Genomic DNA, 18,700 nt, shown 5'->3' on the forward strand with positions numbered 1-18,700 from the left:
GGGAAATCATGCTTGACAAATCTTCTGGAATTTTTTGAGGATGTTTCCAGTAGAGTGGACAAGGGAGAACCAGTTGATGTGGTATATTTGGACTTTCAGAAGGCTTTCGACAAGGTCCCACACAAGAGATTAATGTGCAAAGTTAAAGCACATGGGATTGGGGGTAGTGTGCTGACATGGATTGAGAACTGGTTGTCAGACAGGAAGCAAAGAGTAGGAGTAAATGGGGACTTTTCAGAATGGCAGGCAGTGACTAGTGGGGTACCGCAAGGTTCTGTGCTGGGGCCCCAGCTGTTTACACTGTACATTAATGATTTAGACGAGGGGATTAAATGTAGTATCTCCAAATTTGCGGATGACACTAAGTTGGGTGGCAGTGTGAGCTGCAAGGAGGATTCTATGAGGCTGCAGAGCGACTTGGATAGGTTAGGTGAGTGGGCAAATGCATGGCAGATGAAGTATAATGTGGATAAATGTGAGGTTATCCACTTTGGTGGTAAAAACAGAGAGACAGACTATTATCTGAATGGTGACAGATTAGGAAAAGGGCAGGTGCAAAGAGACCTGGGTGTCATGGTACATCAGTCATTGAAGGTTGGCATGCAGGTACAGCAGGCGGTTAAGAAAGCAAATGGCATGTTGGCCTTCATAGTGAGGGGATTTGAGTACAAGGGCAGGGAGGTGTTGCTACAATTGTACAGGGCCTTGGTGAGGCCACACCTGGAGTATTGTGTACAGTTTTGGTCTCCTAACCTGAGGAAGGACATTCTTGCTATTGAGGGAGTGCAGCGAAGGTTCACCAGACTGATTCCCGGGATGGCGGGACTGACCTATCAAGAAAGACTGGATCAACTGGGCTTGTATTCACTGGAGTTCAGAAGAATGAGAGGGGACCTCATAGAAACGTTTAAAATTCTGACGGGGTTAGACAGGTTAGATGCAGGAAGAATGTTCCCAATGTTGGGGAAGTCCAGAACCAGGGGACACAGTCTAAGGATAAGGGGGAAGCCATTTAGGACCGAGATGAGGAGGAATTTCTTCACCCAGAGAGTGGTGAACCTGTGGAATTCTCTACCACAGAAAGTTGTTGAGGCCAATTCACTAAATATATTCAAAAAGGAGTTAGATGAAGTCCTTACTACTAGGGGAATCAAGGGGTATGGTGAGAAAGCAGGAATGGGGTACTGAAGTTGCATGTTCAGCCATGAACTCATTGAATGGCGGTGCAGGCTAGAAGGGCCGAATGGCCTACTCCTGCACCTATTTTCTATGTTTCTATGTAAAGCTATTCGCATAACCCTCTATTCCCTTCTCTGTCATATGCTTATCTAGCCTCCCCTAAAATGCATCTATACTATTCACTTCAACCACTCTCTCTGGTAGTGAGTTCCACATTCTCACCACTCTTTGGGTAAAAAAAGTTTTTTTCTGAATTCCCTATAGGCTTTTTTGGTAACTATCTTCTATTGATGGTCTCGAGTTATGTTCTTCCCCACAAGTGGAAACATTCTCTCTTTTTCCAGCCGATCAAAACATTTCATAATTTTAAAGACCTCTAATTAGGTCACCCTTCTTTTTTCAAGAGAAAAGAAACCCAGCTTGTTCATCCTTTCCTGATTATGTATACCCTCGCATTTACCCAGATAGTGAAAATATGACACCAGTCGATTCCTGTTCACGCGGATCATAAGGACAATACGGATAATAAAGGCCATTCAGCCCATCCTAGCTCATTCATCCAGAGTCTCTTGATCCTCTCCTAATCACAGCAGTCTATCTCTGACAAGACAATACCTCACCAGACATAGAAAAGCAAAACCTATCATATTTAGGTTAACATACTCATCATAGCACTTGTAGCTTTGAAAATTTTTTTTATAGTTTAGTATCAAAATAGTTCCAATGTTATGCAATTCTCCACTTCACATCTATCATTTCTTTGTTATTGTGCATTTGTTAATTTAGCACTTCAAGTTAAATGAAAATCATTGTGCCAATGACAAATTTGATTAAATGTACAATTATTAAAATAGCCTCTGCATTAAGGAAAACTATATTTTTTTATAAAGCAGTAACTTCTTTACTGTACCTTTAACTAGATAGCACTCAGAAGGGGAGGGCAAGTGATCAGAAGCACCCTCAAGGAAGGAGCAGGTTAGCCCACGCCTGTCTTCATCAAAACTACTAGACGGCAGCAGAACTGCTTCAGAGCTCATCTTCGTTTGTTCTATCAATAATCTCGTTGTGTTTCAAGTTATACTGTAAACACATTCACTTGCACCATTCCCGAGTCCAATTTTGACAACAGATGTGTGGGTGTAAGATTCTAAAGAATCCTCGGAAAGAATTTTTGGGCCAGTTGAATCCTAACCCATTGGATGGGTACAAGTTATCACGTGGCAAGATAGACATGTCAAAACAGTTTCATTATTGCACACAAACGCCTGCCGCCCAGCTAAATTAACTATTCACTGAGAACATTCCTCAGTCGATAGTCATACAATAGCAAGGGACTATATACACCAGTAAAGCATTTCTGCATCAGAATGGCCACCAAACTACTTTTAACAGATACAGTAAACCCTTTCAGGCATTGCCCATCGATCACTTAAGAAAAAGACGAAACACGGTATCTTACTAAGGATTTTTTTCGCCAGTTTCTTTTTGCCTCTTTTTGTTCTGTAAACAGCACCATCCACAGGAACAAAAATAGAAAATGGTGGAAGTGCAGTTCGGGTAATAGAAACATAGAAAATAGGTGCAGTAGGCCATTCGGCCCTTCAAATCTGCACCGCCATTCAATTAGATCATGGCTCCCTCAGTACCCCTTTTCCTGCTTTCTCTCCATACCCCTTGATCCCCTTAGCCCTAAGGGCCATATCTAACTCCCTCTTGAATATATCCAATGAACTGGCATCAACAACTCTCTGCGGCAGGGAATTCCACAGGTTAACAACTCTCTGACTGAAGAAGTTTCTCCTCATCTCAGTCCTAAATGACCTACTAATGACTGTGTCCTCGGTTCTGGACTTCCCCAACATCGGGAACATTCTTCCCGCATCTAACCTGTCCAGTCCCGTCAGAATCTTACACGTTTTTATGAGATCCCCTCTCATCCTTCTAATCTCCAGTGAATAAAGGCCCAGTTGATCCAGTCTCTCCTCATATGACAGTCCAGCCATCCCTGGAATCAGTCTGGTGAACCTTCGCTGCACTCCCTCAATAGCAAGAATGTTCTTCCTCAGATTAGGAGACCAAAACTGAACACAATATTCCAGGTGAGGCCTCACCAAGGCCTTGTACAACTGCAGTAAGACCTCCCTGCTCCTATACTTAAATCACCTAGCTATGAAGGCCAACATACCATTTGCCTTCTTCACCGCCTGCTGTACCTGCATGCCAACTTTCAATGAATGATGAACCATGACACCCAGGTCTCGTTGCACCTCCCCTTTTCTGAATCTGCTGCCATTCAGATAATATTCTGCCTTCGTGTTTTTGTCCCCAAAATGGATAACATCACATTTATCCACATTGTATTGCATCTGCCATGCATTTGCCCACTCATCTAACCTGTCCAAGTCACCCTGCAGCCTCTTAGCGTCCTCCTCACAGCTCACACCGCCACCCAGTTTAGTGTCATCTGCAAATTTGGAGATATTACACTCAATTCCTTCATCTAAATCGTTAATGTATATTGTAAAGAGCTGGGGTCCCAGCACTGAGCCCTGTGGCACTCCACTAGTCACTGCCTGCCATTCTGAAAAGGACCCGTTTATCCTGACTCTGCTTCCTGTCTGCCAACCAGTTCTCTATCCACGTCAGTACATTACCCCCAATACCATGCGCTTTGATTTTGCACACCAATCTCTTGTGCGGGACCTTGTCAAAAGCCTTTTGAAAGTCCAAATACACCACATCCACTGGTTCTCCCTTGTTCACTCTGCTAGTTACATCCTCAAAAAATTCTAGAAGATTTGTCAAACATGATTTCCCTTTCATAAATCCATGCTGACTTGGACCGATGCGGTCACTGCTTTCCAAATGCGCTGGTATTTCATCCTTAATTGTTGATTCCAACATTTTCCCCACTACTGTTGTCAGGCTAACCGGTTGATAATTACCCATTTTCTCTCTCCCTCCTTTTTTAAAAAGTGGTGTTACATTAGCTACTCTCCAGTCCATTGGAACTGATCCAGAGTCAGTAGACTGTTGGAAAATGATCACCAATGCAGCCACTATTTCTAGGGCCATTTACTTAAGTACTCTGGGATGCAGACTATCAGGCCCTGGGGGATTTGTCGGCCTTCAATCCCATCAATTTCCCGAACACAATGTCCCACCTAATAAGGCTATCCTTCAGTTCCTCCTTCTCACTCGACCCACTGTCCCCTAGTACATTCGGAAGGTTATTTGTGACTTTCCTCGTGAGGACAGAACAAAAGTATTTGTTCAATTGGTCTGCCATTTCTTTGTTCCCCATTATAAATTCACCTGAATCCGACTGCAAGGGACCTACGTTTGTCTTCACTAATCTTTTACTCTTCACATATTTATAGAAGCTTTTGCAGTCAGTTTTTATGTTCCCTGCAAGCTTCCTCTCGTACTCTATTTTCCCCCTCTTAATTAAACCGTTAGTCCTCCTCTGTTGAATTCTAAATTTCTCCCAGTCCTCGGGTTTGTTGCTTTTTCTAGCCAATTTATATGCCTCTTCCTTGGTTTTAATACTATCCTTAATTTCCCTTGTTAGCCACGGCTGAGCCACCTTCCCCGTTTTATTTTTACTCCAGACAGGGATGTACAATTGCTGAAGTTCATCCATGTGATCTTTAAATGTTTGCCATTGCCTATCCACTGTCAACCCTTTAAGTATCTTTGTCAGGCTAGTCTAGCCAATTCACGTCTCATACCGTCGAAGTTACCTTTCCTTAAGTTCAGGACCCTAGTTTCCGAATTAACTTTGACACTCTCCATCTTAAAGAATTCTACCATATTATGGTCACTCTTCCCCAAGGGGCCTCGCACAACAAGATTGTTAATTAGTCCCTTCTCATTACACATCACCCAGTCTAGAATGGCCAGCTCTCTAGTTGGTTCCTCGACATATTGGTCTAGAAAACCATCCCTAATACACTCCAGGAAATCCTCCTCCACCGCATTGCTACCAGTTTGGTTCGCCCAATCAATATATAGATTAAAGTCGCCCATGATAACTGCTGTACCTTTATTGCACACATCCCTTATTTCTTGTTTGATGCTGTCCCCAACCTCACGACTACTATTTGGTGGTCTGTACACAACTCCCACTAGCGTTTTCTGCCCTTTGGTATTCCGCAGTTCCACCCATACCGATTCCACATCATCCAAGCTAATGTCCCTCCTTACTATTGCATTAATTTCCTCTTTAACCAGCAATGCCACCCCACCTCCTTTTCCTTTCTGTCCATCCTTCCTGAATGTTGAATACCCTTGGATGTTGAGTTCCCAGCCTTGGTCACCCTGGAGCCATGTCTCCGTGATGCCAATTACATCATATCCGTTAACTGCTGTCTGCGCAGTTAATTCGTCCACCTTATTCCGAATACTCCTCGCATTGAGGCACAAAGCCTTCAGGCTCGTCTTTATAACACACTTTGCCCCTTTAGAATTTTGTTGTAATGTGGCCCTTTTTGTTTTTTGCCTTGGGTTTCTCTGCCCTCCACTTTTACTTTTCTCCTTTCTATCTTTTGCTTCTGCCTCCATTTTATTTCCCTCTTAGGTTCGCATCCCCCTGCCATGTTAGTTTTAACTCCTCCCCAACAGCACGAGCAGACACTTCTCCGAGGACATTGGTTCCAGTCCTGCCCAGGTGCAGACCGTTCCGTTTGTACTGATACCACCTCCCCAAGAACCGGTTCCAATGTGCCAGGAATTTGAATCCCACCCTTTTGCACCACTCCTCAAGCCACGTATTCATCGGAGCTATCCTGCTATTCCTACTCTGACCAGAACGTGGCACTGGTAGCAATTCTGAGATTACTACTTTTGAGGTCCTACTTTTTAAATTTAGCTCCTAGCTCCCTAAATTCGTCTTGTAGGATCTCATCCTGTTTTTTTACCTATATCGTTGGTACCTATATGCACCACGACAACTGGCTGTTCACCCTCCCTTTTCAGAATGTCCTGCACATGCTCCGAGACATCCTTGACCCTTGCACCAGGGAGGCAACATACCATCCTGGAGTCTCGGTTGCGGCCGCAGAAACGCCCATCTATTCCCCTTACAATCGAATCCCCTTTCACTATAGCTCACCCACTCTTTTTCCTGCCCTCCTGTGCAGCAGAGCCACCCACGGTGCCATGAACCTGGCTGCTGCTGCCCTCCCCAGATGAGTCATCCCCCCCAGATGAGTCATCCCCCCCTTACAGTACCCAAAGTGGTGTATCTGTTTTGCAGGGGGATGACCGCAGGGGACCCCTGCACTACCTTCCTTGCACTGCTTTTCCTGTTGGTCACCCATTCCCTATCTGGCTGTGTACCCTTTACCTGCGGTAGACCAACTCGCTAAACTTGCTATTCATGTCATTCTCAGCATCGTGGATGCTCCAGAGTTCATCCAGCCGCAGCTCCAAGGCCGCAATGAGGTCAGTCAGGAGCTGGAGGCGGATACACTTCCCGCACACGTAGTCGCCAGAGCCACCGGAAGGGTCCCTGACTTCCCACATAGTACAAGAGGAGCATAACATGTGTCTGAGCTCTCCTGTCATGACTTAACCCCTAGGTAAACTTAATTTGGCAACAACAATGCTAAATCGTACCTACTGATAAAGAAAAGAAAAAAAGAGTAGCTACTTACCAATCACTTACCCCCTTTGCTGTGACGTCACCTTTCGATTTCTTTCTACTTCTTTTTTGCCTCCCTGCTGCAGGTGCACTGACGGGCCTCTTGTTGGCCACTCGCATCCCGAACTCCCGCCTCTCACTAACTCCCGCTGCTCACTGATGGCTATGATCCCATTTTTTTTTCTTTCAGATACTGATCAACCTGTTGCCTGTTTATATCTGTTTTTAGTTCAGATTTCCCGTAATTACCTTTTTAAAAACCTCCTTCCGTATCTATTTTAAACTGCATTCATGATTGGTGTAGCTATGGAACCAGTCAGATTACAGTGAGGTCTTTTTAAATATATTAAAGGAAGAATTCTGCAGTTTGCAAAATTTCCTCTAACTGGATGGTTGAATTATGACAATGCTGTCATGAGGTGACTGTAAAAACCGGTTTGCTGGAAGCAAGTACAGAGTCTGGTGTTTCCTATCCTATCCCATGGTTGTTCAGTAACATACAAGACATGCTGAAATCATTTGTTTGTTCAAGAACTTAGAATGGTCAGGTACCATTCCACAGATGCACTGCAACAACTCAAACTTACTTCAACAGCGCCTCCCAGTACCATGACTTCTATCACCAAGAAACACAAGAGCAGTGAAATCACAAGATCACCACCTCCAAGTCACTCGACACTCTGGCTTGGCTGTATATCGCTATTTATTCCTGGTCGCTGGGTCAAAATCCAGAAATTGCTTATCCAACTCTACCAGCTCAGACTTTAGCAGTTCAAGCAACAACAACTTGTATTTATATAACACCTTTAATGTAGTTCAGCCACCTAAGGACTCATTCTAAGAGTGGAAGCAAGTCTTCCTCGATTCTGAGGGACTGCCTATGATAATGATTAACGTAGTAAAACATCCCAAGACGCTTCACAGGATTATTATTCGGGAGGGTGCAGCACAGCCTGCTCCAGAGCTGCAACTTTGGGATTTCCGCATGTACCAAATCACGAAGTTCCGGTCAGTTTCAAAGGCGGAATGATGGCGAAAGCAGCCATCCCATCACTGTCATCCCAGCCGTAAATTCCATGCCATTAATTGCAACCTGGCAAACATACCCAACTCCAAAGAACAAAATTATTAAAAACTAGTTCGTTAAATCAGTTACACAGTTTTGTTTTTAATACTGTAACTCATTGCCAATTTCGAGGAAGCGATCCAATTTTTGAAAAGGATCCACATAAATACACCCATGCAAACCTAACCTGTCAGGGCTATCCTTATCCACAACACCAGAGGGTATTACAAAGCTAACACAATGACTACTACACTTCAAGTGTAATGGTTAACACATTTTATATGGTATTAAAAATGAAAAATACCAAGACCCAAGCAACTTAAAGCTTCAAAGCATTTCCCCAAAAAGCCCAGAGATGTTTGTAGCATGGAAAGAGCCCAATTAACCCATCAGATCTGAGCAAGCTCATTTCTGGTGCAGTTCAAAAGTAATTCCACTATTCTGTTCTCTCCCCATAGCTCTCTACCTTCCTCAGTTTCAACTATTTATCAAGTTTTGCCTTTATGATTGTATAAAGCAATCGTCACTGGTTCAATCGCCTCGTGGCAAAGGATTCCACATCCATTAAAACTCTGCAAAACAAAATCTCAATTCAAATTGGCATCCCTCATCACTGACTCACCAACCAGAAGCAATTTATTTCAATATTCACCCAATCAAAACCCTTAATTTGTAAAACTTCCACTAAGTCCCCTGTTAATATTCTGTGCTTCACTGGAAAGTCCCAGTGTCTCAAGTATCTCCTCAAAACTAATTTGCCACCATCCAATCCCCCACCAGGACGGCCTGACGGCGGTTCTGCTTCTTCCTTGAATAGAGGCCCAACCAGTCCCTCCTCAGCCTGACTGAACTTGTTCTCACATTGATCAACTTCTCCTTTGACTCCACTCACTTCCTCCAAATAAAAGGTGTTGCTATGGGAACCCGTATGGTCTTACCTATGCCTGTCTTTTCATGGGATAGGTGGAACATACTTTGTTGCAATCCTACTCGGGTCCCCTCCCTCACCTTGTTTTCCGGTACATTGAAGACTATCAGTGCCATTTCCAGCTCTTGCCCCGAACTGGAAAATTTCATTCACTTGGCTTCCAATTTCCACCCTTCACCTCTGCAACGTTGCCCAGCTATGCCCCTGCCTCATTCCCAGACATGCCGAAACCCTTATGAACACTTTCGGTGTGGCTCAGTGGGTAGCACACTCGCCTCGGGGTCAGAAGGTTGTGGGTTCAAGTGGCACTCCAGGGACTTGAGCACAAAAAACTCTCGGCTGACACTCCAGTGCAATGCTGCAGGAGTGCTGCACTGTCGGAAGTTCTGCTTTCGGATGAAACGTTCAACCGAGGCCCCGTCTGCCCTCTCAGGTGAAACAGCGATTTACTTGTACTTTACATTGGGGAGACCAAATGCAGATTGGGTGACTGCTTTGCGGAACACCTCCATTCAATCCGCGTGAACCCGAGCTTCCAGTCACCTGTCACTTTTATTCCATGCTCCACTCCCACTCTGACATCTCTGTCCTCATTCTCTTACACTGTTCCAACGAAGCTCCACGTAAGCTCGAGGAACAGCATCTCATCTTTCTATCGCGCACTTTACAGCTTTCTGGACTCAACATCGACTTCAACAATTTCAGACCATAACCTCTGCCCCTCTTTTTTCCAGATGGCAGCTGGTGATGATTTTGCGATACCCATTTACACCTCTTCTAGACCGATCTTTTGTTTCCTTACTTGTCCCGTTACCATCTCCGTTTGCTTTCGACAATCATACAGATTGTCATTTAATCACTCCTGCCTTCCACCCTATTTCAGACCTTTCCATTTGTTCTTTCCTCCACTGCCCACTTCCCCTGCCCCTACACTTGCTTAAAACCTGTTACATTTCCAACTTTTTCCAATTCTGTCGAAAAGTCATCGACCTAAAACGTTACTTCTGTTTCTCTCTCCAAAGATACTGCCTGACTTGCAGCATATTCCCAGCATTTTCCATTTTTATTTTAGTTTTCCAGCATCCGCAGTATTTTGCTTTTGTCTAGTTTACGATCCTTGGCTTCAACCTGTTGAATCTACTTTGTTTGGGCTCAATGGCCCTCAAGTTCTTCTTGTAATAGGAGCCCAAAATGACACACATTGGTCTAACTGCGGTCTAAACAAAGCCTTGTATTAATATCATACTTTATTTTTGTATTCTATGTCTCCATTTATTAAACCAAACATCCTGTTTATCATCATCATCATAGGCAGTCCCTCGGAATCGAGGAAGACTTGCTTCCACTCTTAGCACGAGTTCTTAGGTGGCTATACAGTCAATATGAGAACCACAGTCTCTGTCACAGGTGGGCCAGACAGTGGTTGAAGGGAAGGAAAGGCGGGGAGCCTGGTTTTTCGCATGCTCCTTCCGCTGCCTGCGCTTGTTTTCTGCATGCTCTCAGCGATGAGACTCGAGGTGCTCAGCGCCCTCCCGGATGCACTTCCTCCACTTAGGGCGGTCTTTGGCCAGGGACTCCCAGGTGTCAGTGGGGATGTTGTACTTTGTCAGGGAGGCTTTGAGGGTGTCCTTGTAACGCTTCCGCTGCCCACCTTTGGCTCGTTTGCCGTGGACGAGTTCCGAGTAGAGCGCTTGCTTTGGGAGTCTCGTGTCTGGCATGCAAACCAGCGGAGCTGATCAAGTGTGCTCAGTGCTTCAATGCTGGGGATGTTGGCCTGGACGAGGACGCTAATGTTAGTGCGTCTATCCTCCCAGGGGATTTGTAAGATCTTGCGGAGACATCGTTGGTGGTATTTCTCCAGCGACTTGACGTGCCTACTGTACGTGGTCCATGTCTCTGAGCCATACAGGAGGGCAGGTATTACTACAGTCCTGTAGACCATGAGCTTGGTGGCAGTTTTGAGGGCCTGGTCTTCAAACACTCTTTTCCTCAGGCGGTCGAAGGCTGCACTGGAGGCGGTGTTGGATCTCGTCGTCAATGCCTACTCTTGTTGATAGGAGACTCCTGAGATAAGGGAAGTGGTCCACGTTGTCCAGGGCCACACCATGGATCTTGATGTTGGGGTGGCATGACTAACAATCTGCTCCCACATTTTCAAGGAATATTTTGAACCTTTAAGTCTCTGTTCATGCCCATCCTTCAATATCTTTTCACATGTTATGAAACATAGGCGAATGATTGACTAATTCCCTTGCGTGTCACACAATCAGCATTTGCTACTACTCTGCCCATTTTTCCAACCTGTCTTCCTAAAGTCTTTTACAGTCCCCATTGGATGCCAAACCCCCTACTTTTGTGTGTTGGCAAATTGAGTTTCTCCTCCCTTTGTACATGTCCAAACCACCTATAGATAACAGTGAACAAAACTGGTTCCAGCACTGACCTCAGGGGTACACCTCTATCAACCCTTTTCAAATCTAAACAATACTCATTTATCCCAACTCTGTTTCCTGTCTATCAACCAAGTCAGCCTTGGCTCAGAGTTAGCATTCTCACCTGAGTCAGAAGGTCGTGAATTCATGTCACACTCGAGGCCTTAGCATATAACCCGCTGACATTTCAGTGTTGTACTGAGGGAATGTTGCACTTTAGAAGGTGCTGCCTTTTGGATGAAATGTTAAGCCAACTTTGCTTTCTCAGATGGATATAAAGGCTCCCATGGCAAGATCTGAATAGCACAGAAATTCCCACAGTACCTAAGCCAACATTTTTCTCTCAACCAACATGACTTAAAAACAGATTATTGTGTCATTTACCTTATTGCTGTTTGCACACAGTCCCATACATTATAGCTGTGGCTACACTTCAAAACATTTCATTGGTTTTGAATTGCTTTGGCACATCGTGAGGTCATACAAATCCAAGTTCTTCCTTTTCTTTCCATTTTATATTCCCCCTTACACCATACATCTGCATTTTTGTAGCAAGCTACTATGAGACAGCTCATGGAGTGCCTACTGAAGAATATGTACTGTATTCCCTTTACCGATTCACTCCAAAATAAACATTACATTTGTCAAAAAGTTCTTGCTTTTAATAACCTAAATAAATAAATTGGTGGAACTAAAGATTAATTAAGACATAGTAAATAAGTATTGCTTTTTCTGCACACCTTTGATTTCAAAGTTATATGAATAAATGCTAGCTCTGAGCTCCAATAAGGTTGTGCGTCCAACACTTTGTCCCTATTGGTTATTCACAAGGACCACAAATTGCTGTCCTTTTGGAACCCAACTGGTAAATTTCGAGTAAGACGCTGATGGCATCTCAGTTAATAAACTTAACTCCATAAGGAAGTCTTTACCGAGCCTAAATTGTGTTCCTGACTGGGTAATAGACTCGCTATTTCTATAACAGTAAATGCAAATTAAGTTATAGGCAACCAATTCCTTTTCTCTGTGAATCCCATAATATACTACAAATCAGGATTCTACTGCATGTGATTTACCCAATTAAAATGTTTTATCTTCATTTTGACAAGACTGTCCATCTTCATTATAACATGGACTTTGAAAATCGAGGCTTTCGTGTGATAATGAGATGTGTAAAACTGTATGCTATGTCTCATGATATAACATTAAAGTAGTATGAGAGAGAGTCTTAGGCCAACAGTCTTACAAGAGGCAGGATACACAAGAGGTAGTAAGATAATAGAATCTACTTGCAGGAATCAAATCCTGCTTGCCAAACATATTTACATTAAACCTCTGCGTTATCCTTGGACAGTATTGATCATTCCATGTTGGTAGCACTAATCATGTTGCAAATGTGAATCAGAAGCTGCCAATTTTGGGAAAAGGAGGTGGTAATCTTGAGCAGTGCAGAGCAGCTGTCAACTGTAAAGCCAACTCTTTGAGTAGCACTGCAGAGCTATTTAAATTACCAGCAACAGTGCTCAACAGCTGAGCAATGCCAACAACAGCCATTCACATTAAACTGTAAATTAACTTTTATAGCCTTAGTGTGTCAACATCATCCAGAATGGGACAAGATTCATATATTTTTCCTTAGCGCAAAGAAGGCCAAGAGGGGATTTTGATCGAGATGTTTAAAATCATGAAGGGTTTGAATAGAGTAATTAAAGAGAAACTGTTTCCAATGGCTGAAGGGTTGATAACCAAAGGGCACAGGATTTAAGGTGATTGGCAAAAGAACCAGAGGCTACATGAGGAAAACTTTTATACGCAGTGAGCGAGTAGTATTTGGAATGCACTGCCCGATAGGGTGGTGGAAACAGAGTCAATATTAATCTTTAAAAGGGAATTAGATAAATACTTGAGAGAAAAAATTGCAGGGATACGTGGAAAAGGGAGGGGGTGGGGGGGTGGGGGGGGGGAAGTGGAACTAAATGGATTGATTGCTCTTCGAAAGAGCCGGCGCAGACTCAATGAGCCAAATGGTCTCAAGTGCTGTCTTATTCTATGATTGTATGTTCCATTCAGTTGCCATTAGGTTCACACTTGCTCAATTAAAGTCAGTGCTTGCTTTCTTTTAACAGGTGTGACAGGTTAAAACAATGAAAAAATCCTCAAATCTCTGATGTGCTGCACAACCTACTCTTGTGTACTTAGGAATTTTAGAACTTTAGCAGAGGAGTGAACTAATAGCCTTTATAATGAGTACCCATTCTCGAAACTTGTACGGTTCCACAGACACTGTGCTCCACTAAGTGACTGTTCATGTGCGAATGTCAGCAGGCTATTTAATTATATGGAAAGGAGAGATACATAAATCACTGAACCTGATCCTGTCCTCAGCTCCTAATGCCCATACTTTCATAAACGTTCCAAAGGGGCGACGGAGAGAAACGACCAGTTAATCTATTTTGGTGGTGTTGATCAAGGAATGAATGTTGGCAGGACAAGAGGGAAACTGCTTTTCAAAGAAATGCTATGGAATATTTTATGATCACCTGAACAGTTAGTTTAACAGCTCATCTAAAAGACAGATGCAAGGATTGAGTACTAATTAAATTTACTCTAATGTAAATCAAAAATGTCATAATTAGGTGTTTTCTTAACTTGAAATATTTTGAAACAATGAAGAATGAATTTTAATTTGATACAGATGTTAAAATATTGCAAGTTAAATGAATTGGGACTGTAATTCTTTCAGTGAATAACTGAGCAGAAAATGTTACGGCTTTGAGTGGCAGGGTTGTTAGAGGGCTTTAGCAATTAAGATGGTGAAATTAAGAGGGAACCATTCAGTAATCCCTGAGCAGATGGCTTCAAAGCAACAAAGTTGTTTGTGAGGGATAGGTAATTGTGGTCAATTTGATCGAGACCAACTGTACAAATTTGCTCCAGAACTAGCCACGTCTCTAGTCAAGCTGTTCCAGGACAGCAAGAACTCTGGCATCTAAAATGTAAAATTGCCCAGGTATGTGCTGCCCACAAAAAGCAGGACAAATCCAAGATGATCAATTACCGCTCCATTAACCTACTCTCAATCATTAGCAAAATGATGGGTGTCGTTGACAGTACTACCAGACGGCACTTACCAATAATCTGCTCACCAAGTTCATTGTGGACTCCGCAAGGAATACTCAGCTCCATATCTCATTACAACCTTGGTCAAAACATGGACAAAACAGCTGAATTCCAGAGGTGAGGCAAGAATGACTGCCCTCGACATCAAGGCAGCATGTGTGGCATCAAGGACCGAGGAGTTCGAGGAGGCGGGAGTCCGAGGCCTATAAAAGGCCCGTGAGTTCAGGAGTTCGGGCAGCGTCGTGGTGGCGGGAGTCCGGGGAATCGGAGGCTATAAAAGGCCCGCAAGTTCAGGAGTTCGGGCAGCGTCGAGGAGGCGGGAGACCGGGAAGTTGGAGGCCTATAAAAGGCCCACGAGTTCAGGAGTTCGGGCAGCGTCAAGGACGCTAGCCAGTGCAGGTGCAGGGGCAGAAGGTAAACAAAGAAGTAGAAAGAAATCGAAAGGGAATGTCACAGCCAAGGGGGTAAAGTGATTGGTGAGTAGTTTTTCTTTCTCTTTTCCTTTATCAGTAGGTAACCTTTATCATTGTTGATGCCAAATTAAGTTAATCTAGGGGTTAAGTCATGGCAGGAGAGCTCAGACATGTGTCATGCTCCTCCTGTGCTATGTGGGAACTCAGGGACACAGGGACACTTCCAGTGTCCCTGATGACTACACATGCGGGAAGTGTGTCCTATTGCAGTTCCTGACAGACCACATTGCGGCACTGGAGCTGCGGGTGGATTCACTCTGGAGCATCCGCGATGCTGACGATGCCGTGAATAGCATGTTTAGTCAGTTGGTCGTACCACAGGTAAAGGTTACAGACAGATAGGGGATGGGTGACAAACAGGAAGAGCAGTGGATGGAAGATAGTGCAGAGGTACCCTGCGGTCATCCCCCTCCAGAAGAAGATACACCATTTTGGGTACTGTTGAGGGGGATGACTCATCAGGGGAGGGCAGCAGCAGCCGCCAAGTCCATGGCACCGTGGGTGGCTCTGCTGCACAAGAGGGCAGGAAAAAGAGTGGGAAAGCTATAGTGGTAGGGGATTCCATTGTAAGGGGAATGGATAGACGTTTCTGCGGCCGCAATCGAGACTCCAGGATGGTATGTTGTCTCCCTGGTGCAAGGGTCAAGGATGTCTCAGAGCAGTTGTAGGACATTTTGGAGGGGGAGGGTGACCAGCCAATTGTCGTAGTGCATATAGGTGAAAAACAGGATGAGGTCCTACAAGCTGAATTTAGGAAGCTTGGAGTTAAATTACAATATACATTAATGATTTAGATGAAGAAATTGAGTGTAATATCTCCAAGTTTGCAGATGACACTAAGCTGGGTGGCGGTGTGAGCTGTGAGGAGGATGCTAAGAGGCTGCAGGGTGACTTGGACAGTTTAGGTGAGTGGGCAAATGCATGACAGATGCAGTATAATGTGGATAAATGTAAGCTTATCCACTTTGGGGGCAAAAACACGAAGGCAGAATATTATCTGAGTGGAGGCAGATTAGGAAAAGGGGAGGTGCTATGAGACCTTGGTGTCATGGTGCATCAGCCATTGAAAGTTGGCATGCAGATACAGCAGGCGCTGAAGAAGGCAAATGGTATGTTGGCCTTCATAGCTAGGGGATTTGAGTATAGGTGCAGGGAGGTCTTACTGCAGTTGTATAGGGCCTTGGTGAGGCCTCACCTGGAATACTGTATTCAGTTTTGGTCTCCTCATCTGAGGAATAACATTCTTGCTATTGAGGGAGCATAACGAAGGTTCACTAGACTGATTCCTGGGATGGCAGGACTGACATGAGGAGAGACTGGATCGATTGGGCTGGTATTCACTGGAGTTTAGAAGGATGAGAGGGGAACTCATAGAAACATATAAAATTCTGACGGGACTGGACAGGTTAGATGCAGGAAGAATGTTCCCGATGTTGGGGAAGTCCAGAACCAGAGGACACAGTCTAAGGATAAGGGGTAAGTTATTTCGGACTGAGATGAGGAGAAACTTCTTCACTCAGAGTTGTTAACCTGTGGAATTCCCTATTGCAGAGTTGTTGATGCCAGTTCATTGGATATATTCAAGAGGGAGTTAGATATGGCCCTTACGGCTAAAGGGATCAAGGGGTATGGGGAGAAAGCAGGAAAGGGGTACTGAGGTGAATGATCAGCCATGATCATATTGAATGGTGGTGCAGACTCGAAGGGCCGAATGGCCTACTCCTGCACCTATTTTCGATGTTTCTATCAAGGAGCCCAAGTAAAACTGAAGTCAATGGGAATGAGGGAGAAAACACTCTGCTGGCTGGAGTGATACCTAGCACAAAGGAAGATGTTGTGGTTGTTGGAGGCCAATCATTCAGCCCCAGAATATCGCTGCAGGAGTTCCTCGGGGCAGAATCCTCGGCCCAACCATCTTCAGCTGCTTCATCAATGAACTTCCCGCCATCATAAGGTCAGGAGTGGGGATTTTTGCTGATAGCGCAGTGTTCATTTCCATTCCCAACTCCTCGGATAATGAAGCAGTCCGTGCCCGCATGCAGCAAGACCAAGATGACATTCAGGCTTGGGCTGATAAGTGCAAATAACATTTACGCCACACAAGTGCCAGGCAATGATCATTTCCAATAAGAGTCTAATCACCTCCCCATGACATTCAATGGCATTACCACCATTCAATCCACCATTATCATGGGGGTTACCATTGGCCAGAAACTTAACTGGACCAGCTACATAAATACTGTGGCTATAAGAGGTCAGAGGCTGGGTATTCTGCAGCGAGTGACTCACCTCTTAATGCCCTAAAGCCTACCCACCACCACCAAGGCTCAAGTCAGGAGTGTGATGGCAAACTCTCCATTTGTTTGGTTGAATGTTGCTCCAACAATATTTAAGACACCATCGAGAACAAAGCAATCTGCTTGATTGGCACCCTATCCGCCACCTTAAACATTCATTGCCTCCACCACGGGTGCTCCGTGGCTGCAGTGTGTACCATCTGCAAGATGCACTGCAGCAACCTGCCAAGGCTTCCTTCACAACACCTCTCAAACCTGCAACCTCTGCCATCTAAAAGAACAAGGACAGCAGGCACATGGGTGCACCACCACCGCCATGTCACATGCACCCCAACTTGGAAATATATTGCCGTTCCTTCATTGTCACTTAATCAGAATCCTGGAACTCCCTACCCAACAGCACTGTGGGAGTATCTTCACCACAAGGAGTGCAGCTGTTCAAGGCGGCGGCTCAGCACCACCTTGTCAAAGGCAACTAGGGATGGGCAATAAATGCTGGTCTTGCCAGTGATGCCCACATCCCGTGAATGAATGAATAATAAGTAACTGCAGTTGCAGTTTAACATTGTCAGCTTACATCCTAATACTTGGTACAGCGTGTACAGGTTGAGCGTCCTAAATCCTGAAATCTTGGGACAGAGGTCGCTCCAGATTTCGGGTATTTCCGTATTTCGGAACATCTTTCAGGCGTCCCGAATCTGGAAATGCTCGGGCCGAGGTTCGAATATTTCTGGATTTCGGGACGTCTTTCTGTAGTCCTTCAGAACATTTTCTGCCCAACCTCTGGTGTGTTGGTACCGGACGGCTGTTTTGTTGTGCCGTTTGGGAAGTGCAGTTTGCGGAGTTTCGCTAGGCAGTTTTAGGCAGACCGCCGGCATGCAAGGCTGGGGGTACCGCGGTCACCTTGCTTTGGAGTTTTGGTGCGCACATGTTCTGGCCGAGGGAAGACATCCAGGGGGGGGGGGGGGGGGCGGGGGGCAGACCTGTGTTGCAAACCCAGGAACAACGATGCTTGTGGGTGTGAAGATCTGCAAGAGGTGTGTTGGAGTTTTTGTTTTTGGAATTTCACTGGGCCCAGTTTATGGCGGTAATCGGTTTGGCAGGGTGTCCAGATTTCGGAATCTTTTCCGGATTCCAGACGGCCCGACCACAGATCAGACCGGTGTCTGGATTCCGGAACATTCCGAATTTCGGAACTCCGGATTTCAGGCACTCAACCTGTAATACATTAAAATAGCAAAATCTCATATTGGCAGTTTCAAATTACAACACATCAAACACCAGTCTTTACGATAGAGGACACTAATAATATACCAACAGTGCATCGTCAAGGGGCTATATGGGGAGAGGAACTTAACACAATCACAATCACTAAGGAGGTGGTACTCAGTAAGATAATGGGACTAAAGGCAGATAAATCCCCTGGACCTGATGGCTTGCATCCAAGGGTCTTAAAAGAAGTAGCAGCAGAGATCGTGGATGCAGTCGTTGTAATTTACCAAAATTCCCTGAATTCTGGGGAGGTCCCAGCAGATTGGAAAACTGCAAATGTAACACCCCT

General features: G+C 44.7%; 1 protein-coding gene across 4 annotated transcripts in view; it reads right to left on the reverse strand.

The window, feature by feature from the left end:
* abl2 (c-abl oncogene 2, non-receptor tyrosine kinase) overlaps nucleotides 1-18,700 on the reverse strand; it is a 138,796-nt gene that overhangs the window by 25,966 nt on the left and 94,130 nt on the right. The gene's annotated exons all lie outside the window — the stretch shown is intronic.

This window comes from Pristiophorus japonicus, chromosome 8 (assembly GCF_044704955.1).
Source record: "Pristiophorus japonicus isolate sPriJap1 chromosome 8, sPriJap1.hap1, whole genome shotgun sequence".
Lineage (NCBI taxonomy): Eukaryota > Metazoa > Chordata > Chondrichthyes > Pristiophoridae > Pristiophorus > Pristiophorus japonicus.